This window comes from Schistocerca gregaria, chromosome 8, assembly GCF_023897955.1.
Source record: "Schistocerca gregaria isolate iqSchGreg1 chromosome 8, iqSchGreg1.2, whole genome shotgun sequence".
Taxonomy (NCBI): domain Eukaryota; kingdom Metazoa; phylum Arthropoda; class Insecta; order Orthoptera; family Acrididae; genus Schistocerca; species Schistocerca gregaria.
Window position 1 is genome coordinate 16,605,874 of NC_064927.1, and position 22,318 is coordinate 16,628,191.

At 47.1% G+C, this 22,318-nt stretch overlaps 14 non-coding genes across 14 annotated transcripts; all 14 read right to left on the reverse strand.

Annotated features, from left to right (window-relative positions):
* Positions 1-1,000: 1,000 nt before the first annotated feature.
* Positions 1,001-1,076, reverse strand: Trnak-cuu (transfer RNA lysine (anticodon CUU)). The gene has a single exon. It is a non-coding gene; the product is annotated as a tRNA-Lys (tRNA).
* Positions 1,077-2,533: 1,457 nt separating this feature from the next.
* Positions 2,534-2,606, reverse strand: Trnak-cuu (transfer RNA lysine (anticodon CUU)). Its single transcript has one exon. It is a non-coding gene; the product is annotated as a tRNA-Lys (tRNA).
* Positions 2,607-4,068: 1,462 nt separating this feature from the next.
* Positions 4,069-4,141, reverse strand: Trnak-cuu (transfer RNA lysine (anticodon CUU)). Its single transcript has one exon. It is a non-coding gene; the product is annotated as a tRNA-Lys (tRNA).
* Positions 4,142-5,613: 1,472 nt separating this feature from the next.
* On the reverse strand, positions 5,614-5,686 carry Trnak-cuu (transfer RNA lysine (anticodon CUU)). The gene has a single exon. It is a non-coding gene; the product is annotated as a tRNA-Lys (tRNA).
* Positions 5,687-7,153: 1,467 nt separating this feature from the next.
* Positions 7,154-7,226, reverse strand: Trnak-cuu (transfer RNA lysine (anticodon CUU)). The gene has a single exon. It is a non-coding gene; the product is annotated as a tRNA-Lys (tRNA).
* Positions 7,227-8,665: 1,439 nt separating this feature from the next.
* On the reverse strand, positions 8,666-8,738 carry Trnak-cuu (transfer RNA lysine (anticodon CUU)). The gene has a single exon. It is a non-coding gene; the product is annotated as a tRNA-Lys (tRNA).
* A 1,452-nt stretch (positions 8,739-10,190) lies between these two features.
* Trnak-cuu (transfer RNA lysine (anticodon CUU)) lies at positions 10,191-10,263 on the reverse strand. The gene has a single exon. It is a non-coding gene; the product is annotated as a tRNA-Lys (tRNA).
* Positions 10,264-11,715: 1,452 nt separating this feature from the next.
* Trnak-cuu (transfer RNA lysine (anticodon CUU)) lies at positions 11,716-11,788 on the reverse strand. The gene has a single exon. It is a non-coding gene; the product is annotated as a tRNA-Lys (tRNA).
* A 1,414-nt stretch (positions 11,789-13,202) lies between these two features.
* Positions 13,203-13,275, reverse strand: Trnak-cuu (transfer RNA lysine (anticodon CUU)). Its single transcript has one exon. It is a non-coding gene; the product is annotated as a tRNA-Lys (tRNA).
* Positions 13,276-14,705: 1,430 nt separating this feature from the next.
* Positions 14,706-14,778, reverse strand: Trnak-cuu (transfer RNA lysine (anticodon CUU)). Its single transcript has one exon. It is a non-coding gene; the product is annotated as a tRNA-Lys (tRNA).
* A 1,451-nt stretch (positions 14,779-16,229) lies between these two features.
* Positions 16,230-16,302, reverse strand: Trnak-cuu (transfer RNA lysine (anticodon CUU)). Its single transcript has one exon. It is a non-coding gene; the product is annotated as a tRNA-Lys (tRNA).
* A 1,454-nt stretch (positions 16,303-17,756) lies between these two features.
* On the reverse strand, positions 17,757-17,829 carry Trnak-cuu (transfer RNA lysine (anticodon CUU)). Its single transcript has one exon. It is a non-coding gene; the product is annotated as a tRNA-Lys (tRNA).
* Positions 17,830-19,283: 1,454 nt separating this feature from the next.
* Trnak-cuu (transfer RNA lysine (anticodon CUU)) lies at positions 19,284-19,356 on the reverse strand. The gene has a single exon. It is a non-coding gene; the product is annotated as a tRNA-Lys (tRNA).
* Positions 19,357-20,819: 1,463 nt separating this feature from the next.
* Positions 20,820-20,892, reverse strand: Trnak-cuu (transfer RNA lysine (anticodon CUU)). The gene has a single exon. It is a non-coding gene; the product is annotated as a tRNA-Lys (tRNA).
* Positions 20,893-22,318: the final 1,426 nt, after the last annotated feature.

The following is a 22,318-nucleotide window of genomic DNA, read 5'->3' on the forward strand; positions in this document are numbered from 1 at the left end:
ACTGATAAAACACGAGCGTGACAGCATTCGAACCTGTAATCTTCAGATCCGAAGTCCGACGCCTTATCCATTAGGCCACACAGTCACTGACGACCAAGTGCAACTTGTATATGACTCATCTCGAAACGCTCACACCCCTGATAATTTGTGTTTTCGTTGTACACAGCCGCTGCCCTTGCTCTTTCCCACCCATTCGTTACATTCAACCTCTTACGTGACCGACCAAATATAGACTGGGAAACAAGACCACACACTTTGTGCATACGGAATCGAAGGCAGGGCGTGCCTCGCCGCATTTGCCACGATGGCCATTTGCTACTTCTGCAGAAGCGGCGGCGACGACGACGACGACGACGACGACGACGACCGCGAGAGGCTCTGACATATGTGAGAAATACATCTATAAAATGTAATTCAGACTGCCTCGTCCCACCTTATGCTGAACCGCTTTGGCAAAGGCTTTATCTGCGCCATTCGCCTTAATCACATCTGAGAGTAATTCTTAATAAAAGGCATGTCGTTAATTGTTCGTCATCACAGATACTGTTTGCTATACGGCCACGACGCGCAACTGATTTCCAAAATTCGACTTCTTCCTTTGAGGATGGAACTCACGACCCTTGGTTTACTAGTCCAGTGCTCTACCACTGAGCTAAAGAGGCGCGGCCTAGCGGTACTTTTGCGTACTTCGTCCTTACGGTCGTCTGGATCATCAGACTTCAGCTGACAACACTTCATATTACCGACTAATATTTGCAGCTATGGCGACCCATTACTGCTTGGCTACACATCTGACACGTAACCGATGTCCTCTCCAAACAACAACACTTGCATTTCAGAACATGTCTTTCACACATGTCTACAAAATCACCTTCACCTTCAAATACAGTTTCCTTGCGACTGACAGAGACGTAGGCAAAGTTTAAAGTTGCTATTTCCATTACAACACGTTAATCAGAAAAACGGTAATTTACATCTGCAGCGGAACAAAATTCCGTTTCGCAAAGCGTGGGGCTCGAACCCACGACCCTGAGATTAAGAGTCTCATGCTCTACCGACTGAGCTAGCCGGGCTGCTTCGGTGAATATTTGCCGGGCAGCACGTCACACAGTACTCGTTTGGGTTGGGTGGTCCCATACAGAATCTCTCCATGCTGCCTAATGTTTTCCTAATGTCACACTCGTCACGTACTTCACTTTTATTTCATAACCATTTCTGAGAGGTAAGGAATTGCATGACAACCTGCAGAGCTAGTGGCGTCAAAATTAACACTCATACTTGATGTGACTCAAAAGGCGAACGAGTTACTTTCCGACGTTGTTTTAGATGTGCAAGTGCCAGTGGAAACTCGCGGTGACGGCACTCTGCCGACCATTTCGCTAGTTAACACCGGTCTTGTAGTGTGTGTTTCAAGCTCAAGAGCATCTCCAAGCAGAAAATGGTCAACAGCAACATTCAGACGGTTTCGTACTGCTCAAATGCTACATTAAAACGGTATGTTTCTTTTTCAGAACTGATAAAACACGAGCGTGACAGCATTCGAACCTGTAATCTTCAGATCCGAAGTCCGACGCCTTATCCATTAGGCCACACAGTCACTGACGACCAAGTGCAACTTGTATATGACTCATCTCGAAACGCTCACACCCCTGATAATTTGTGTTTTCGTTGTACACAGCCGCTGCCCTTGCTCTTTCCCACCCATTCGTTACATTCAACCTCTTACGTGACCGACCAAATAAAGACTGGGAAACAAGACCACACACTTTGTGCATAGGGGATCGAAGGCAGGGCGTGCCTCGCCGCATTTGCCACGATGGCCATTTGCTACTTCTGCAGAAGCGGCGATGGCGACGACGACGACGACGACGACGACGACGACGACGACGACGACGACGACCGCGAGAGGCTCTGACATATGTGAGAAATACATCTATATAATGTAATTCAGACTGCCTCGTCCCACCTTATGCTGAACCGCTTTGGCAAAGGCTTTATCTGCGCCATTCGCCTTAATCACATCTGTGAGTAATTCTTAATAAAAGGCATGTCGGTAATTGTTCATCATCACAGATACTGTTTGCTATACGGCCACGACGCGCAACTGATTTCCAAAACTCGACTTCTTCCTTTCAGGATGTAACTCACGACCCTTGGTTTACTAGTCCAGTGCTCTACCCCTGAGCTAAAGAGGCGCGGCATAGCGGTACTTTTGCGTACTTCGTCCTTACGGTCGTCTGGATCATCAGACTTCAGCTGACAACACTTCATATTACCGACTAATATTTGCAGCTATGGCGACCCATTACTGCGTGGCTACACATCTGACACATAACCGATGTCCTCTCCAAACAACAACACTTGCATTTCAGAACATGTCTTTCACACATGTCTACAAAATCACCTTCACCTTCAAATACAGTTTCCTTGCGACTGACAGAGACGTAGGCAAAGTTTAAAGTTGCTATTTCCATTACATCTCGTTAATCAGAAAAACGGTAATTTACATCTGCAGCGGAACAAAATTCCGTTTCGCCCAGCGTGGGGCTCGAACCCACGACCCTGAGATTAAGAGTCTCACGCTCTACCGACTGAGCTAGCCGGGCTGCTTCGGTGAATATTTGCCGGGCAGCACGTCACAAGTACTCGTTTGGGTTGGGTGGTCCCATACAGAATCTCTCCATGCTGCCTAAAGTTTTCCTAATGTCACACTCGTCACGTACTTCACTTTTATTTCATAACCATTTCTGAGAGGTAAGGAATTGCATGACAACCTGCAGAGCTAGTGGCGTCAAAATTAACACTCATACTTGATGTGACTCAAAAGGCGAACGAGTTACTTTCCGACGTTGTTTTACATGTGCAAGTGCCAGTGGAAACTCGCGGTGACGGCACTCTGCCGACCATTTCGCTAGTTAACACCGGTCTTGTAGTGTGTGTTTCAAGCTCAAGAGCATCTCCAAGCAGAAAATGGTCAACAGCAACATTCAGACGGTTTCGTACTGCTCAAATGCTACATTAAAACGGTATGTTTCTTTTTCAGAACTGATAAAACACGAGCGTGACAGCATTCGAACCTGTAATCTTCAGATCCAAGTCCGACGCCTTATCCATTAGGCCACACAGTCACTGACGACCAAGTGCAACTTGTATATGACTCATCTCGAAACGCTCACACCCCTGATAATTTGTGTTTTCGTTCTACACAGCCGCTGCCCTTGCTCTTTCCCACCCATTCGTTACATTCAACCTCTTACGTGACCGACCAAATATAGACTGGGAAACAAGACCACACACTTTGTGCATAGGGGATCGAAGGCAGGGCGTGCCTCGCCGCATTTGCCACGATGGCCAGCCATTTGCTACTTCTGCAGAAGCGGCGGCGGCGGCGGCGACGACGACGACGACGACGACGACGACGACGACGACGACGACCGCGAGAGGCTCTGACATATGTGAGAAATACATCTATAAAATGTAATTCAGTCTGGCTCGTCGCACCTTATGCTGAACCGCTTTGGCAAAGGCTTTATCTGCGCCATTCGCCTTAATCACATCTGAGAGTAATTCTTAATAAAAGGCATGTCGCTAATTGTTCGTCATCACAGATACTGTTTGCTATACGGCCACGACGCCCAACTGATTTCCAAAATTCGACTTCTTCCTTTGAGGATGGAACTCACGACCCTTGGTTTACTAGTCCAGTGCTCTACCACTGAGCTAAAGAGGCGCGGCCTAGCGGTACTTTTGCGTACTTCCTCCTTACGGTCGTCTGGATCATCAGACTTCAGCTGACAACACTTCATATTACCGACTAATATTTGCAGCTATGGCGACCCATTACTGCTTGGCTACACATCTGACACATAACCGATGTCCTCTCCAAACAACAACACTTGCATTTCAGAACATGTCTTTCACACATGTCTACAAAATCACCTTCACCTTCAAATACAGTTTCCTTGCGACTGACAGAGACGTAGGCAAAGTTTAAAGTTGCTATTTCCATTACATCTCGTTAATCAGAAAAACGGTAATTTACATCTGCAGCGGAACAAAACCCCGTTTCGCCCAGCGTGGGGCTCGAACCCACGACCCTGAGATTAAGAGTCTCATGCTCTACCGACTGAGCTAGCCGGGCTGCTTCGGTGAATATTTGCCGGGCAGCACGTCACACAGTACTCGTTTGGGTTGGGTGGTCCCATACAGAATCTCTCCATGCTGCCTAATGTTTTCCTAATGTCACACTCGTCACGTACTTCACTTTTATTTCATAACCATTTCTGAGAGGTAAGGAATTGCATGACAACCTGCAGAGCTAGTGGCGTCAAAATTAACACTCATACTTGATGTGACTCAAAAGGCGAACGAGTTACTTTCCGACGTTGTTTTACATGTGCAAGTGCCAGTGGAAACTCGCGGTGACGGCACTCTGCCGACCATTTCGCTAGTTAACACCGGTCTTGTAGTGTGTGTTTCAAGCTCAAGAGCATCTCCAAGCAGAAAATGGTCAACAGCAACATTCAGACGGTTTCGTACTGCTCAAATGCTACATTAAAACGGTATGTTTCTTTTTCAGAACTGATAAAACACGAGCGTGACAGCATTCGAACCTGTAATCTTCAGATCCGAAGTCCGACGCCTTATCCATTAGGCCACACAGTCACTGACGACCAAGTGCAACTTGTATATGACTCATCTCGAAACGCTCACACCCCTGATAATTTGTGTTTTCGTTGTACACAGCCGCTGCCCTTGCTCTTTCCCACCCATTCGTTACATTCAACCTCTTACGTGACCGACCAAATAAAGACTGGGAAACAAGACCACACACTTTGTGCATAGGGGATCGAAGGCAGGGCGTGCCTCGCCGCATTTGCCACGATGGCCATTTGCTACTTCTGCAGAAGCGGCGGCGGCGACGACGACGACGACGACGACGACGACGACGACGACGACGACGACGACGACGACGACGACCGCGAGAGGCTCTGACATATGTGAGAAATACATCTATATAATGTAATTCAGACTGCCTCGTCCCACCTTATGCTGAACCGCTTTGGCAAAGGCTTTATCTGCGCCATTCGCCTTAATCACATCTGAGAGTAATTCTTAATAAAAGGCATGTCGCTAATTGTTCGTCATCACAGATACTGTTTGCTATACGGCCACGACGCGCAACTGATTTCCAAAATTCGACTTCTTCCTTTGAGGATGGAACTCACGAACCTTGGTTTACTAGTCCAGTGCTCTACCACTGAGCTAAAGAGGCGCGGCCTAGCGGTACTTTTGCGTACTTCGTCCTTACGGTCGTCTGGATCATCAGACTTCAGCTGACAACACTTCATATTACCGACTAATATTTGCAGCTATGGCGACCCATTACTGCTTGGCTACACATCTGACACGTAACCGATGTCCTCTCCAAACAACAACACTTGCATTTCAGAACATGTCTTTCACACATGTCTACAAAATCACCTTCTCCTTTAAATACACTTTCCTTGCGACTGACAGAGACGAAGGCAAAGTTTAAAGTTGCTATTTCCATTACATCACGTTAATCAGAAAAACGGTAATTTACATCTGCAGCGGAACAAAATTCCGTTTCGCCCAGCGTGGGGCTCGAACCCACGACCCTGAGATTAAGAGTCTCATGCTCTACCGACTGAGCTAGCTGGGCTGCTTCGTTGAATGTTTGCCGGGCAGCACATCACACAGTACTCGTTTGGGTTGGGTGGTCCCATACAGAATCTCTCCATGCTGCCTAATGTTTTCCTAATGTCACACTCGTCACGTACTTCACTTTTATTTCATAATCATTTCTGAGAGGTAAGGAATTGCATGACAACCTGCAGATCTAGTGGCGTCAAAGTTAACACTCATACTTGATGTGACTCAAAAGGCGAACGAGTTACTTTCCGACGTTGTTTTAGATGTGCAAGTGCCAGTGGAAACTCGCGGTGACGGCACTCTGCCGACCATTTCGCTAGTTAACACCGGTCTTGTAGTGTGTGTTTCAAGCTCAAGAGCATCTCCAAGCAGAAAATGGTCAACAGCAACATTCAGACGGTTTCGTACTGCTCCAATGCTACATTAAAACGGTATGTTTCTTTTTCAGAACTGATAAAACACGAGCGTGACAGCATTCGAACCTGTAATCTTCAGATCCGAAGTCCGACGCCTTATCCATTAGGCCACACAGTCACTGACGACCAAGTGCAACTTGTATATGACTCATCTCGAAACGCTCACACCCCTGATAATTTGTGTTTTCGTTCTACACAGCCGCTGCCCTTGCTCTTTCCCACCCATTCGTTACATTCAACCTCTTACGTGACCGACCAAATATAGACTGGGAAACAAGACCACACACTTTGTGCATAGGGGATCGAAGGCAGGGCGTGCCTCGCCGCATTTGCCACGATGGCCAGCCATTTGCTACTTCTGCAGAAGCGGCGGCGGCGGCGACGACGACGACGACGACGACGACGACGACGACGACGACGACGACGACCGCGAGAGGCTCTGACATATGTGAGAAATACATCTATAAAATGTAATTCAGTCTGGCTCGTCGCACCTTATGCTGAACCGCTTTGGCAAAGGCTTTATCTGCGCCATTCGCCTTAATCACATCTGAGAGTAATTCTTAATAAAAGGCATGTCGCTAATTGTTCGTCATCACAGATACTGTTTGCTATACGGCCACGACGCCCAACTGATTTCCAAAATTCGACTTCTTCCTTTGAGGATGGAACTCACGACCCTTGGTTTACTAGTCCAGTGCTCTACCACTGAGCTAAAGAGGCGCGGCCTAGCGGTACTTTTGCGTACTTCCTCCTTACGGTCGTCTGGATCATCAGACTTCAGCTGACAACACTTCATATTACCGACTAATATTTGCAGCTATGGCGACCCATTACTGCTTGGCTACACATCTGACACATAACCGATGTCCTCTCCAAACAACAACACTTGCATTTCAGAACATGTCTTTCACACATGTCTACAAAATCACCTTCACCTTCAAATACAGTTTCCTTGCGACTGACAGAGACGTAGGCAAAGTTTAAAGTTGCTATTTCCATTACATCTCGTTAATCAGAAAAACGGTAATTTACATCTGCAGCGGAACAAAACCCCGTTTCGCCCAGCGTGGGGCTCGAACCCACGACCCTGAGATTAAGAGTCTCATGCTCTACCGACTGAGCTAGCCGGGCTGCTTCGGTGAATATTTGCCGGGCAGCACGTCACACAGTACTCGTTTGGGTTGGGTGGTCCCATACAGAATCTCTCCATGCTGCCTAATGTTTTCCTAATGTCACACTCGTCACGTACTTCACTTTTATTTCATAACCATTTCTGAGAGGTAAGGAATTGCATGACAACCTGCAGAGCTAGTGGCGTCAAAATTAACACTCATACTTGATGTGACTCAAAAGGCGAACGAGTTACTTTCCGACGTTGTTTTAGATGTGCAAGTGCCAGTGGAAACTCGCGGTGACGGCACTCTGCCGACCATTTCGCTAGTTAACACCGGTCTTGTAGTGTGTGTTTCAAGCTCAAGAGCATCTCCAAGCAGAAAATGGTCAACAGCAACATTCAGACGGTTTCGTACTGCTCAAATGCTACATTAAAACGGTATGTTTCTTTTTCAGAACTGATAAAACACGAGCGTGACAGCATTCGAACCTGTAATCTTCAGATCCGAAGTCCGACGCCTTATCCATTAGGCCACACAGTCACTGACGACCAAGTGCAACTTGTATATGACTCATCTCGAAACGCTCACACCCCTGATAATTTGTGTTTTCGTTGTACACAGCCGCTGCCCTTGCTCTTTCCCACCCATTCGTTACATTCAACCTCTTACGTGACCGACCAAATAAAGACTGGGAAACAAGACCACACACTTTGTGCATAGGGGATCGAAGGCAGGGCGTGCCTCGCCGCATTTGCCACGATGGCCATTTGCTACTTCTGCAGAAGCGGCGGCGGCGACGACGACGACGACGACGACGACGACCGCGAGAGGCTCTGACATATGTGAGAAATACATCTATATAATGTAATTCAGACTGCCTCGTCCCACCTTATGCTGAACCGCTTTGGCAAAGGCTTTATCTGCGCCATTCGCCTTAATCACATCTGAGAGTAATTCTTAATAAAAGGCATGTCGCTAATTGTTCGTCATCACAGATACTGTTTGCTATACGGCCACGACGCGCAACTGATTTCCAAAATTCGACTTCTTCCTTTGAGGATGGAACTCACGAACCTTGGTTTACTAGTCCAGTGCTCTACCACTGAGCTAAAGAGGCGCGGCCTAGCGGTACTTTTGCGTACTTCGTCCTTACGGTCGTCTGGATCATCAGACTTCAGCTGACAACACTTCATATTACCGACTAATATTTGCAGCTATGGCGAACCATTACTGCTTGGCTACACATCTGACACGTAACCGATGTCCTCTCCAAACAACAACACTTGCATTTCAGAACATGTCTTTCACACATGTCTACAAAATCACCTTCTCCTTTAAATACACTTTCCTTGCGACTGACAGAGACGAAGGCAAAGTTTAAAGTTGCTATTTCCATTACATCACGTTAATCAGAAAAACGGTAATTTACATCTGCAGCGGAACAAAATTCCGTTTCGCCCAGCGTGGGGCTCGAACCCACGACCCTGAGATTAAGAGTCTCATGCTCTACCGACTGAGCTAGCCGGGCTGCTTCGTTGAATGTTTGCCGGGCAGCACGTCACACAGTACTCGTTTGGGTTGGGTGGTCCCATACAGAATCTCTCCATGCTGCCTAACGTTTTCCTAATGTCACACTCGTCACGTACTTCACTTTTATTTCATAATCATTTCTGAGAGGTAAGGAATTGCATGACAACCTGCAGAGCTAGTGGCGTCAAAGGTAACACTCATACTTGATGTGACTCAAAAGGCGAACGAGTTACTTTCCGACGTTGTTTTAGATGTGCAAGTGCCAGTGGAAACTCGCGGTGACGGCACTCTGCCGACCATTTCGCTAGTTAACACCGGTCTTGTAGTGTGTGTTTCAAGCTCAAGAGCATCTCCAAGCAGAAAATGGTCAACAGCAACATTCAGACGGTTTCGTACTGCTCCAATGCTACATTAAAACGGTATGTTTCTTTTTCAGAACTGATAAAACACGAGCGTGACAGCATTCGAACCTGTAATCTTCAGATCCGAAGTCCGACGCCTTATCCATTAGGCCACACAGTCACTGACGACCAAGTGCAACTTGTATATGACTCATCTCGAAACGCTCACACCCCTGATAATTTGTGTTTTCGTTCTACACAGCCGCTGCCCTTGCTCTTTCCCACCCATTCGTTACATTCAACCTCTTACGTGACCGACCAAATATAGACTGGGAAACAAGACCACACACTTTGTGCATACGGAATCGAAGGCAGGGCGTGCCTCGCCGCATTTGCCACGATGGCCATTTGCTACTTCTGCAGAAGCGGCGGCGGCGCCGCCGCCGCCGCCGCCGCCGCCGACGACGACGACGACGACGACGACGACGACGACCGCGAGAGGCTCTGACATATATGAGAAATACATCTATATAATGTAATTCAGACTGCCTCGTCCCACCTTATGGTGAACCGCTTTGGCAATGGCTTTATCTGCGCCATTCGCCTTAATCACATCTGAGAGTAATTCTTAATAAAAGGCATGTCGCTAATTGTTCGTCATCACAGATACTGTTTGTTATACAGCTACGACGCGCAACTGATTTCCTTTGAGGATGGAACTCACGACCCTTGGTTTACTAGTCCAGTGCTCTACCACTGAGCTAAAGAGGCGCGGCATAGCGGTACTTTTGCGTACTTCGTCCTTACGGTCGTCTGGATCATCAGACTTCGGCTGACAACACTTCATATTACCGACTAATATTTGCAGCTATGGCGACCCATTACTGCTTGGCTACACATCTAACACGTAACCGATGTCCTCTCCAAACAACAACACTTGCATTTCAGAACATGTCTCTCACACATGTCTACAAAATCACCTTCTCCTTTAAATACACTTTCCTTGCGACTGACAGAGACGAAGGCAAAGTTTAAAGTAGCTATTTCCATTACATCACGTTAATCAGAAAAACGGTAATTTACATCTGCAGCGGAACAAAATTCCGTTTCGCACAGCGTGGGGCTCGAACCCACGTCCCTGAGATTAAGAGTCTCATGCTCTACCGACTGAGCTAGCCGGGCTGCTTCGGTGAATATTTGCCGGGCAGCACGTCACACAGTACTCGTTTGGGTTGGGTGGTCCCATACAGAATCTCTCCATGCTGCCTAATGTTTTCCTAATGTCACACTCGTCACGTACTTCACTTTTATTTCATAATCATTTCTGAGAGGTAAGGAATTGCATGACAACCTGCAGAGCTAGTGGCGTCAATATTAACACTCATACTTGATGTGACTCAAAAGGCGAACGAGTTACTTTCCGACGTTGTTTTAGATGTGCAAGTGCCAGTGGAAACTCGCGGTGACGGCACTCTGCCGACCATTTCGCTAGTTAACACCGGTCTTGTAGTGTGTGTTTCAAGCTCAAGAGCATCTCCAAGCAGAAAATGGTCAACAGCAACATTCAGACGGTTTCGTACTGCTCAAATGCTACATTAAAACGGTATGTTTCTTTTTCAGAACTGATAAAACACGAGCGTGACAGCATTCGAACCTGTAATCTTCAGATCCGAAGTCCGACGCCTTATCCATTAGGCCACACAGTCACTGACGACCAAGTGCAACTTGTATATGACTCATCTCGAAACGCTCACACCCCTGATAATTTGTGTTTTCGTTCTACACAGCCGCTGCCCTTGCTCTTTCCCACCCATTCGTTACATTCAACCTCTTACGTGACCGACCAAATATAGACTGGGAAACAAGACCACACACTTTGTGCATACGGAATCGAAGGCAGGGCGTGCCTCGCCGCATTTGCCACGATGGCCATTTGCTACTTCTGCAGAAGCGGCGGCGGCGCCGACGACGACGACGACGACGATGACGACGACGACGACGACGACGATGACGACGACCGCGAGAGGCTATGACAGATGTGAGAAATACATCTATATAATGTAATTCAGACTGCCTCGTCCCACCTTATGGTGAACCGCTTTGGCAATGGCTTTATCTGCGCCATTCGCCTTAATCACATCTGAGAGTAATTCTTAATAAAAGGCATGTCGCTAATTGTTCGTCATCAGAGATACTGTTTGTTATACGGCCACGACGCGCAACTGATTTCCTTTGAGGATGGAACTCACGACCCTTGGTTTACTAGTCCAGTGCTCTACCACTGAGCTAAAGAGGCGCGGCATAGCGGTACTTTTGCGTACTTCGTCCTTACGGTCGTCTGGATCATCAGACTTCAGCTGACAACACTTCATATTACCGACTAATATTTGCAGCTATGGCGACCCATTACTGCTTGGCTACACATCTGACACGTAACCGATGTCCTCTCCAAACAACAACACTTGCATTTCAGAACATGTCTTTCACACATGTCTACAAAATCACCTTCACCTTCAAATACAGTTTCCTTGCGACTGACAGAGACGTAGGCAAAGTTTAAAGTTGCTATTTCCATTACATCACGTTAATCAGAAAAACGGTAATTTACATCTGCAGCGGAACAAAATTCCATTTCGCCCAGCGTGGGGCTCCAACCCACGACCCTGAGATTAAGAGTCTCATGCTCTACCGACTGAGCTGGCCGGGCTGCTTCGGTGAATACTTGCCGGGCAGCACGTCACACAGTACTCGTTTGGGTTGGGTGGTTCCATACAGAATCTCTCCATGCTGCCTAATGTTTTCCTAATGTCACACTCGTCACGTACTTCACTTTTATTTCATAATCATTTCTAAAAGGTAAGGAATTGCATGACAACCTGCAGAGCTAGTGGCGTCAAAATTAACACTCATACTTGATGTGACTCAAAAGGCGAACGAGTTACTTTCCGACGTTGTTTTAGATGTGCAAGTGCCAGTGGAAACTCGCGGTGACGGCACTCTGCCGACCATTTCGCTAGTTAACACCGGTCTTGTAGTGTGTGTTTCAAGCTCAAGAGCATCTCCAAGCAGAAAATGGTCAACAGCAACATTCAGACGGTTTCGTACTGCTCAAATGCTACATTAAAACGGTATGTTTCTTTTTCAGAACTGATAAAACACGAGCGTGACTGCATTCGAACCTGTAATCTTCAGATCCGAAGTCCGACGCCTTATCCATTAGGCCACACAGTCACTGACGCCCAAGTGCAACTTGTATATGACTCATCTCGAAACGCTCACACCCCTGATAATTTGTGTTTTCGTTCTACACAGCCGCTGCCCGTGCTGTTTCCCACCCATTCGTTACATTCAACCTCTTACGTGACCGACCAAATATAGACTGGGAAACAAGACCACACACTTTGTGCATACGGAATCGAAGGCAGGGCGTGTTCGCCGCATTTGCCACGATGGCCATTTGCTACTTCTACAGAAGCGGCGCTGGCGTCGACGACGACGACGACGATCGCGAGAGGCTCTGACATATGTGAGAAATACATCTATATAATGTAATTCAGACTGCCTCGTCCCACCTTATGGTGAACCGCTTTGGCAAAGCTTTATCTGCGCCATTCGCCTTAATCACATCTGAGAGTAATTCTTAATAAAAGGCATGTCGTTAATTGTTCGTCATCACAGATACTGTTTGCTATACGGCCACGACGCGCAACTGACTTCCTTTGAGGATGGAACTCACGACCCTTGGTTTACTAGTCCAGTGCTCTACCACTGAGCTAAAGAGGCGCGGCCTAGCGGTACTTTTGCGTACTTCGTCCTTACGGTCGTCTGGATCATCAGACTTCAGCTGACTACACTTCATATTACCGACTAATATTTGCAGCTATGGCGACCCATTACTGCTTGGCTACACATCTGACACGTAACCGATGTCCTCTCCAAACAACAACACTTGCATTTCAGAACATGTCTTTCACACATGTCTACAAAATCACCTTCTCCTTTAAATACACTTTCCTTGCGACTGACAGAGACGAAGGCAAAGTTTAAAGTTGCTATTTCCATTACATCACGTTAATCAGAAAAACGGTAATTTACATCTGCAGCGGAACAAAATTCCGTTTCGCCCAGCGTGGGGTTCGAACCCACGACCCTGAGATTAAGAGTCTCATGGTCTACCGACTGAGCTAGCCGGGCTGCTTCGGTGAATATTTGCCGGGCAGCACGTCACACAGTACTCGTTTGGGTTGGGTGGTCCCATACAGAATCTCTCCATGCTGCCTAATGTTTTCCAAATGTCACACTCGTCACGTACTTCACTTTTATTTCATAATCATTTCTGAGAGGTAAGGAATTGCATGACAACCTGCAGAGCTAGTGGCGTCATAATTAACACTCAATCTTGATGTGACTCAAAAGGCGAACGAGTTACTTTCCGACGTTGTTTTAGATGTGCAAGTGCCAGTGGAAACTCGCGGTGACGGCACTCTGCCGTCCATTTCGCTAGTTAACACCGGTCTTGTAGTGTGTGTTTCAAGCTCAAGAGCATCTCCAAGCAGAAAATGGTCAACAGCAACATTCAGACGGTTTCGTACTGCTCAAATGCTACATTAAAACGGTATGTTTCTTTTTCAGAACTGATAAAACACGAGCGTGACTGCATTCGAACCTGTAATCTTCAGATCCGAAGTCCGACGAATTATCCATTAGGCCACACAGTCACTGACGACCAAGTGCAACTTGTATATGACTCATCTCGAAACGCTCACACCCCTGATAATTTGTGTTTTCGTTCTACACAGCCGCTGCCCTTGCTCTTTCCCACCCATTCGTTACATTCAACCTCTTACGTGACCGACCAAATATAGACTGGGAAACAAGACCACACACTTTGTGCATATGGAATCGAAGGCAGGGCGTGCCTCGCCGCATTTGCCACGATGGCCATTTGCTACTTCTGCAGAAGCGGCGGCGGCGACGACGACGACGACGACCGCGAGAGGCTCTGACATATGTGAGAAATACATCTATATAATGTAATTCAGACTGCCTCGTCCCACCTTATGCTGAACCGCTTTGGCAAAGGCTTTATCTGCGCCATTCGCCTTAATCACATCTGAGAGTAATTCTTAATAAAAGGCATGTCGCTAATTGTTCGTCATCACAGATACTGTTTGCTATACGGCCACGACGTGCAACTGATTTCCAAAATTCGACTTCTTCCTTTGAGGATGGAACTCACGACCCTTGTTTTACTAGTCCAGTGCTCTACCACTGAGCTAAAGAGGCGCGGCCTAGCGGTACTTTTGCGTACTTCGTCCTTACGGTCGTCTGGATCATCAGACTTCGGCTGACAACACTTCATATTACCGACTAATATTTGCAGCTATGGCGACCCTTTACTGCTTGGCTACACATCTGACACGTAACCGATGTCCTCTCCAAACAACAACACTTGCATTTCAGAACATGTCTTTCACACATGTCTACAAAATCACCTTCACCTTCAAATACAGTTTCCTTGCGACTGACAGAGACGTAGGCAAAGTTTAAAGTTGCTATTTCCATTACATCACGTTAATCAGAAAAACGGTAATTTACATCTGCAGCGGAACAAAATTCCGTTTCGCTCAGCGTGGGGCTCCAACCCACGACCCTGAGATTAAGAGTCTCATGCTCTACCGACTGAGCTGGCCGGGCTGCTTCAGTGAATACTTGCCGGGCAGCAGGTCACACAGTACTCGTTTGGGTTGGGTGGTCCCATACAGAATCTCTCCATGCTGCCTAATGTTTTCCTAACGTCACACTCGTCACGTACTTCACTTTTATTTCATAATCATTTCTGAGAGGTAAGGAATTGCATGACAACCTGCAGAGCTAGTGGCGTCAAAATTAACACTCATACTTGATGTGACTCAAAAGGCGAACGAGTTACTTTCCGACGTTGTTTTACATGTGCAAGTGCCAGTGGAAACTCGCGGTGACGGCACTCTGCCGACCATTTCGCTAGTTAACACCGGTCTTGTGGTGTGTGTTTCAAGCTCAAGAGCATCTCCAAGCAGAAAATGGTCAACAGCAACATTCAGACGGTTTTGTACAGCTCAAATGCTACATTAATACGGTATGTTTCTTTTTCTGAACTGATAAAACACGAGCGTGACAGCATTGGAACCTGTAATCTTCAGATCCGAAGTCCGACGCCTTATCCATTAGGCCACACAGTCACTGACGACCAAGTGCAACTTGTATATGACTCATCTCGAAACGCTCACACCCCTGATAATTTGTGTTTTCGTTGTACACAGCCGCTGCCCTTGCTCTTTCCCACCCATTCGTTACATTCAACCTCTTACGTGACCGACCAAATATAGACTGGGAAACAAGACCACACACTTCGTGCATACGGAATCGAAGGCAGGGCGTGCCTCGCCGCATTTGCCACGATGGCCATTTGCTACTTCTTCAGAAGCGGCGACGACGACGACGACGACGACGACGACGACGACGACGACGACGACCGCGAGAGGCTCTGACATATGTGAGAAATACATCTATATAATGTAATTCAGACTGCCTAGTCCCACCTTATGCTGAACCGCTTTGGCAAAGGCTTTATCTGCGCCATTCGCCTTAATCACATCTGAGAGTAATTCTTAATAAAAGGCATGTCGCTAATTGTTCGTCATCACAGATACTGTTTGCTATACGGCCACGACGCGCAACTGATTTCCAAAACTCGACTTCTTCCTTTGAGGAGGGAACTCACGACCCTTGGTTTACTATTCCAGTGCTCTACCACTGAGCTAAAGAGGCGCGGCCTAGCAGTACTTTTGCGTACTTCGTCCTTACGGTCGTCTGGATCATCAGACTTCGGCTGACAACACTTCATATTACCGACTAATATTTGCAGCTATGGCGACCCAATACTGCTTGGCTACACATCTGACACGTAACCGATGTCCTCTCCAAACAACAACACTTGCATTTCAGAACATGTCTTTCACACATGTCTACAAAATCACCTTCACCTTCAAATACAGTTTCCTTGCGACTGACAGAGACGTAGGCAAAGTTTAAAGTTGCTATTTCCATTACATCACGTTAATCAGAAAAACGGTAATTTACATCTGCAGCGGAACAAAATTCCGTTTCGCTCAGCGTGGGGCTCCAACCCACGACCCTGAGATTAAGAGTCTCATGCTCTACCGACTGAGCTGGCCGGGCTGCTTCGGTGAATACTTGCCGGGCAGCACGTCACACAGTACTCGTTTGGGTTGGGTGGTCCCATACAGAATCTCTCCATGCTGCCTAATGTTTTCCTAACGTCACACTCGTCACGTACTTCACTTTTATTTCATAATCATTTCTGAGAGGTAAGGAATTGCATGACAACCTGCAGAGCTAGTGGCGTCAAAATTAACACTCATACTTGATGTGACTCAAAAGGCTAACGAGTTACTTTCCGACGTTGTTTTACATGTGCAAGTGCCAGTGGAAACTCGCGGTGACGGCACTCTGCCGACCATTTCGCTAGTTAACACCGGTCTTGTGGTGTGTGTTTCAAGCTCAAGAGCATCTCCAAGCAGAAAATGGTCAACAGCAACATTCAGACGGTTTCGTACAGCTCAAATGCTACATTATAACGGTATGTTTCTTTTTCTGAACTGATAAAACACGAGCGTGACAGCATTCGAACCTGTAATCTTCAGATCCGAAGTCCGACGCCTTATCCATTGGGCCACACAGTCACTGACAACCAAGTGCAACTTTTATATGACTCATCTCGAAACGCTCACACCCCTGATAATTTGTGTTTTCGTTCTACACAGCCGCTGCCCTTGCTCTTTCCCACCCATTCGTTACATTCAACCTCTTACGTGACCGACCAAATATAGACTGGGAAACAAGACCACACACTTTGTGCATACGGAATCGAAGGCAGGGCGTGCCTCGCCGCATTTGCCACGATGGCCATTTGCTACTTCTTCAGAAGCGGCGGAGACGACGACGACGACGACGACGACGACGACGACGACGACGACGACCGCGAGAGGCTCTAACATATGTGAGAAATACATCTATAAAATGTAATTCAGACTGCCTCGTCCCACCTTATGCTGAACCGCTTTGGCAAAGGCTTTATCTGCGCCATTCGCCTTAATCACATCTGAGAGTAATTCTTAATAAAAGGCATGTCGCTAATTGTTCGTCATCACAGATACTGTTTGCTATACGGCCACGACGCGCAACTGATTTCCAAATTTCGACTTCTTCCTTTGAGGATGGAACTAACGACCCTTGGTTTACTAGTCCAGTGCTCTACCACTGAGCTAAAGAGGCGCGGCCTAGCGGTACTTTTGCGTACTTCGTCCTTACGGTCATCTGGATCATCAGACTTCGGCTGACAACACTTCATATTACCGACTAATATTTGCAGCTATGGCGACCCTTTACTGCTTGGCTACACATCTGACACGTAACCGATGTCCTCTCCAAACAACAACACTTGCATTTCAGAACATGTCTTTCACACATGTCTACAAAATCACCTTCACCTTCAAATACAGTTTCCTTGCGACTGACAGAGACGTAGGCAAAGTTTAAAGTTGCTATTTCCATTACATCACGTTAATCAGAAAAACGGTAATTTACATCTGCAGCGGAACAAAATTCCGTTTCGCTCAGCGTGGGGCTCCAACCCACGACCCTGAGATTAAGAGTCTCATGCTCTACCGACTGAGCTGGCCGGGCTGCTTCGGTGAATACTTGCCGGGCAGCACGTCACACAGTACTCGTTTGGGTTGGGTGGTCCCATACAGAATCTCTCCATGCTGCCTAATGTTTTCCTAACGTCACACTCGTCACGTACTTCACTTTTATTTCATAATCATTTCTGAGAGGTAAGGAATTGCATGACAACCTGCAGAGCTAGTGGCGTCAAAATTAACACTCATACTTGATGTGACTCAAAAGGCGAACGAGTTACTTTCCGACGTTGTTTTACATGTGCAAGTGCCAGTGGAAACTCGCGGTGACGGCACTCTGCCGACCATTTCGCTAGTTAACACCGGTCTTGTGGTGTGTGTTTCAAGCTCAAGAGCATCTCCAAGCAGAAAATGGTCAACAGCAACATTCAGACGGTTTCGTACAGCTCAAATGCTACATTAAAACGGTATGTTTCTTTTTCTGAACTGATAAAACACGAGCGTGACAGCATTCGAACCTGTAATCTTCAGATCCGAAGTCCGACGCCTTATCCATTAGGCCACACAGTCACTGACGACCAAGTGAAACTTGTATATGACTCATCTCGAAACGCTCACACCCCTGATAATTTGTGTTTTCGTTCTACACAGCCGCTGCCCTTGCTCTTTCCCACCCATTCGTTACATTCAACCTCTTACGTGACCGACCAAATATAGACTGGGAAACAAGACCACACACTTTGTGCATACGGAATCGAAGGCAGGGCGTGCCTCGCCGCATTTGCCACGATGGCCATTTGCTACTTCTTCAGAAGCGGCGGCGGCGACGACGACGACGACGACGACGACGACGACGACGACGACGACCGCGAGAGGCTCTGACATATGTGAGAAATACATCTATAAAATGTAATTCAGACTGCCTCGTCCCACCTTATGCTGAACCGCTTTGGCAAAGGCTTTATCTGCGCCATTCGCCTTAATCACATCTGAGAGTAATTCTTAATAAAAGGCATGTCGCTAATTGTTCGTCATCACAGATACTGTTTGCTATACGGCCACGACGCGCAACTGATTTCCAAATTTCGACTTCTTCCTTTGAGGATGGAACTCACGACCCTTGGTTTACTAGTCCAGTGCTCTACCACTGAGCTAAAGAGGCGCGGCATAGCGGTACTTTTGCGTACTTCGTCCTTACGGTCGTCTGGATCATCAGACTTCGGCTGACAACACTTCATATTACCGACTAATATTTGCAGCTATGGCGACCCTTTACTGCTTGGCTACACATCTGACACGTAACCGATGTCCTCTCCAAACAACAACACTTGCATTTCAGAACATGTCTTTCACACATGTCTACAAAATCACCTTCACCTTCAAATACAGTTTCCTTGCGACTGACAGAGACGTAGGCAAAGTTTAAAGTTGCTATTTCCATTACATCACGTTAATCAGAAAAACGGTAATTTACATCTGCAGCGGAACAAAATTCCGTTTCGCTCAGCGTGGGGCTCCAACCCACGACCCTGAGATTAAGAGTCTCATGCTCTACCGACTGAGCTGGCCGGGCTGCTTCGGTGAATACTTGCCGGGCAGCACGTCACACAGTACTCGTTTGGGTTGGGTGGTCCCATACAGAATCTCTCCATGCTGCCTAATGTTTTCCTAACGTCACACTCGTCACGTACTTCACTTTTATTTCATAATCATTTCTGAGAGGTAAGGAATTGCATGACAACCTGCAGAGCTAGTGGCGTCAAAATTAACACTCATACTTGATGTGACTCAAAAGGCGAACGAGTTACTTTCCGACGTTGTTTTATATGTGCAAGTGCCAGTGGAAACTCGCGGTGACGGCACTCTGCCGACCATTTCGCTAGTTAACACCGGTCTTGTGGTGTGTGTTTCAAGCTCAAGAGCATCTCCAAGCAGAAAATGGTCAACAGCAACATTCAGACGGTTTCGTACAGCTCAAATGCTACATTAAAACGGTATGTTTCTTTTTCTGAACTGATAAAACACGAGCGTGACAGCATTCGAACCTGTAATCTTCAGATCCGAAGTCCGACGCCTTATCCATTAGGCCACACAGTCACTGACGACCAAGTGAAACTTGTATATGACTCATCTCGAAACGCTCACACCCCTGATAATTTGTGTTTTCGTTCTACACAGCCGCTGCCCTTGCTCTTTCCCACCCATTCGTTACATTCAACCTCTTACGTGACCGACCAAATATAGACTGGGAAACAAGACCACACACTTTGTGCATACGGAATCGAAGGCAGGGCGTGCCTCGCCGCATTTGCCACGATGGCCATTTGCTACTTCTTCAGAAGCGGCGGCGGCGGCGGCGGCGGCGACGACGACGACGACGACGACGACGACGACGACGAAGACCGCGAGAGGCTCTGACATATGTGAGAAATACATCTATAAAATGTAATTCAGACTGCCTCGTCCCACCTTATGCTGAACCGCTTTGGCAAAGGCTTTATCTGCGCCATTCGCCTTAATCACATCTGAGAGTAATTCTTAATAAAAGGCATGTCGCTAATTGTTCGTCATCACAGATACTGTTTGCTATACGGCCACGACGCGCAACTGATTTCCAAAATTCGACTTCTTCCTTTGAGGATGGAACTCACGACCCTTGGTTTACTAGTCCAGTGCTCTACCACTGAGCTAAAGAGGCGCGGCCTAGCGGTACTTTTGCGTACTTCGTCCTTACGGTCGTCTGGATCATCAGACTTCGGCTGACAACACTTCATATTACCGACTAATATTTGCAGCTATGGCGACCCTTTACTGCTTGGCTACACATCTGACACGTAACCGATGTCCTCTCCAAACAACAACACTTGCATTTCAGAACATGTCTTTCACACATGTCTACAAAATCACCTTCACCTTCAAATACAGTTTCCTTGCGACTGACAGAGACGTAGGCAAAGTTTAAAGTTGCTATTTCCATTACATCACGTTAATCAGAAAAACGGTAATTTACATCTGCAGCGGAACAAAATTCCGTTTCGCTCAGCGTGGGGCTCCAACCCACGACCCTGAGATTAAGAGTCTCATGCTCTACCGACTGAGCTGGCCGGGCTGCTTCGGTGAATACTTGCCGGGCAGCACGTCACACAGTACTCGTTTGGGTTGGGTGGTCCCATACAGAATCTCTCCATGCTGCCTAATGTTTTCCTAACGTCACACTCGTCACGTACTTCACTTTTATTTCATAATCATTTCTGAGAGGTAAGGAATTGCATGACAACCTGCAGAGCTAGTGGCGTCAAAATTAACACTCATACTTGATGTGACTCAAAAGGCGAACGAGTTACTTTCCGACGTTGTTTTACATGTGCAAGTGCCAGTGGAAACTCGCGGTGACGGCACTCTGCCGACCATTTCGCTAGTTAACACCGGTCTTGTGGTGTGTGTTTCAAGCTCAAGAGCATCTCCAAGCAGAAAATGGTCAACAGCAACATTCAGACGGTTTCGTACAGCTCAAATGCTACATTAAAACGGTATGTTTCTTTTTCTGAACTGATAAAACACGAGCGTGACAGCATTCGAACCTGTAAACTTCAGATCCGAAGTCCGACGCCTTATCCATTAGGCCACACAGTCACTGACGACCAAGTGAAACTTGTATATGACTCATCTCGAAACGCTCACACCCCTGATAATTTGTGTTTTCGTTCTACACAGCCGCTGCCCTTGCTCTTTCCCACCCATTCGTTACATTCAACCTCTTACGTGACCGACCAAATATAGACTGGGAAACAAGACCACACACTTTGTGCATACGGGATCGAAGGCAGGGCGTGCCTCGCCGCATTTGCCACGATGGCCATTTGCTACTTCTGCAGAAGTGGCGGCGGCGACGACGACGACGACGACGACGACGACGACGACGACGACGACGACGTCGACCGCGAGAGGCTCTGACATATGTGAGAAATACATCTATATAATGTAATTCAGACTGCCTCGTCCCACCTTATGCTGAACCGCTTTGGCAAAGGCTTTATCTGCGCCATTCGCCTTATTCACATCTGAGAGTAATTCTTAATAAAAGGCATGTCGCTAATTGTTCGTCATCACAGATACTGTTTGCTATACGGCCACGACGCGCAACTGATTTCCAAAATTCGACTTCTTCCTTTGAGGATGGAACTCACGACCCTTGGTTTACTAGTCCAGTGCTCTACCACTGAGCTAAAGAGGCGCGGCCTAGCGGTACCTTTGCGTACTTCGTCCTTACGGTCGTCTGGATCATCAGACTTCAGCTGACAACACTTCATATTACCGACTAATATTTGCAGCTATGGCGACCCTTTACTGCTTGGCTACACATCTGACACGTAACCGATGTCCCCTCCAAACAACAACACTTGCATTTCAGAACATGTCTTTCACACATGTCTACAAAATCACCTTCACCTTCAAATACAGTTTCCTTGCGACTGACAGAGACGTAGGCAAAGTCTAAAGTTGCTATTTCCATTACATCACGTTAATCAGAAAAA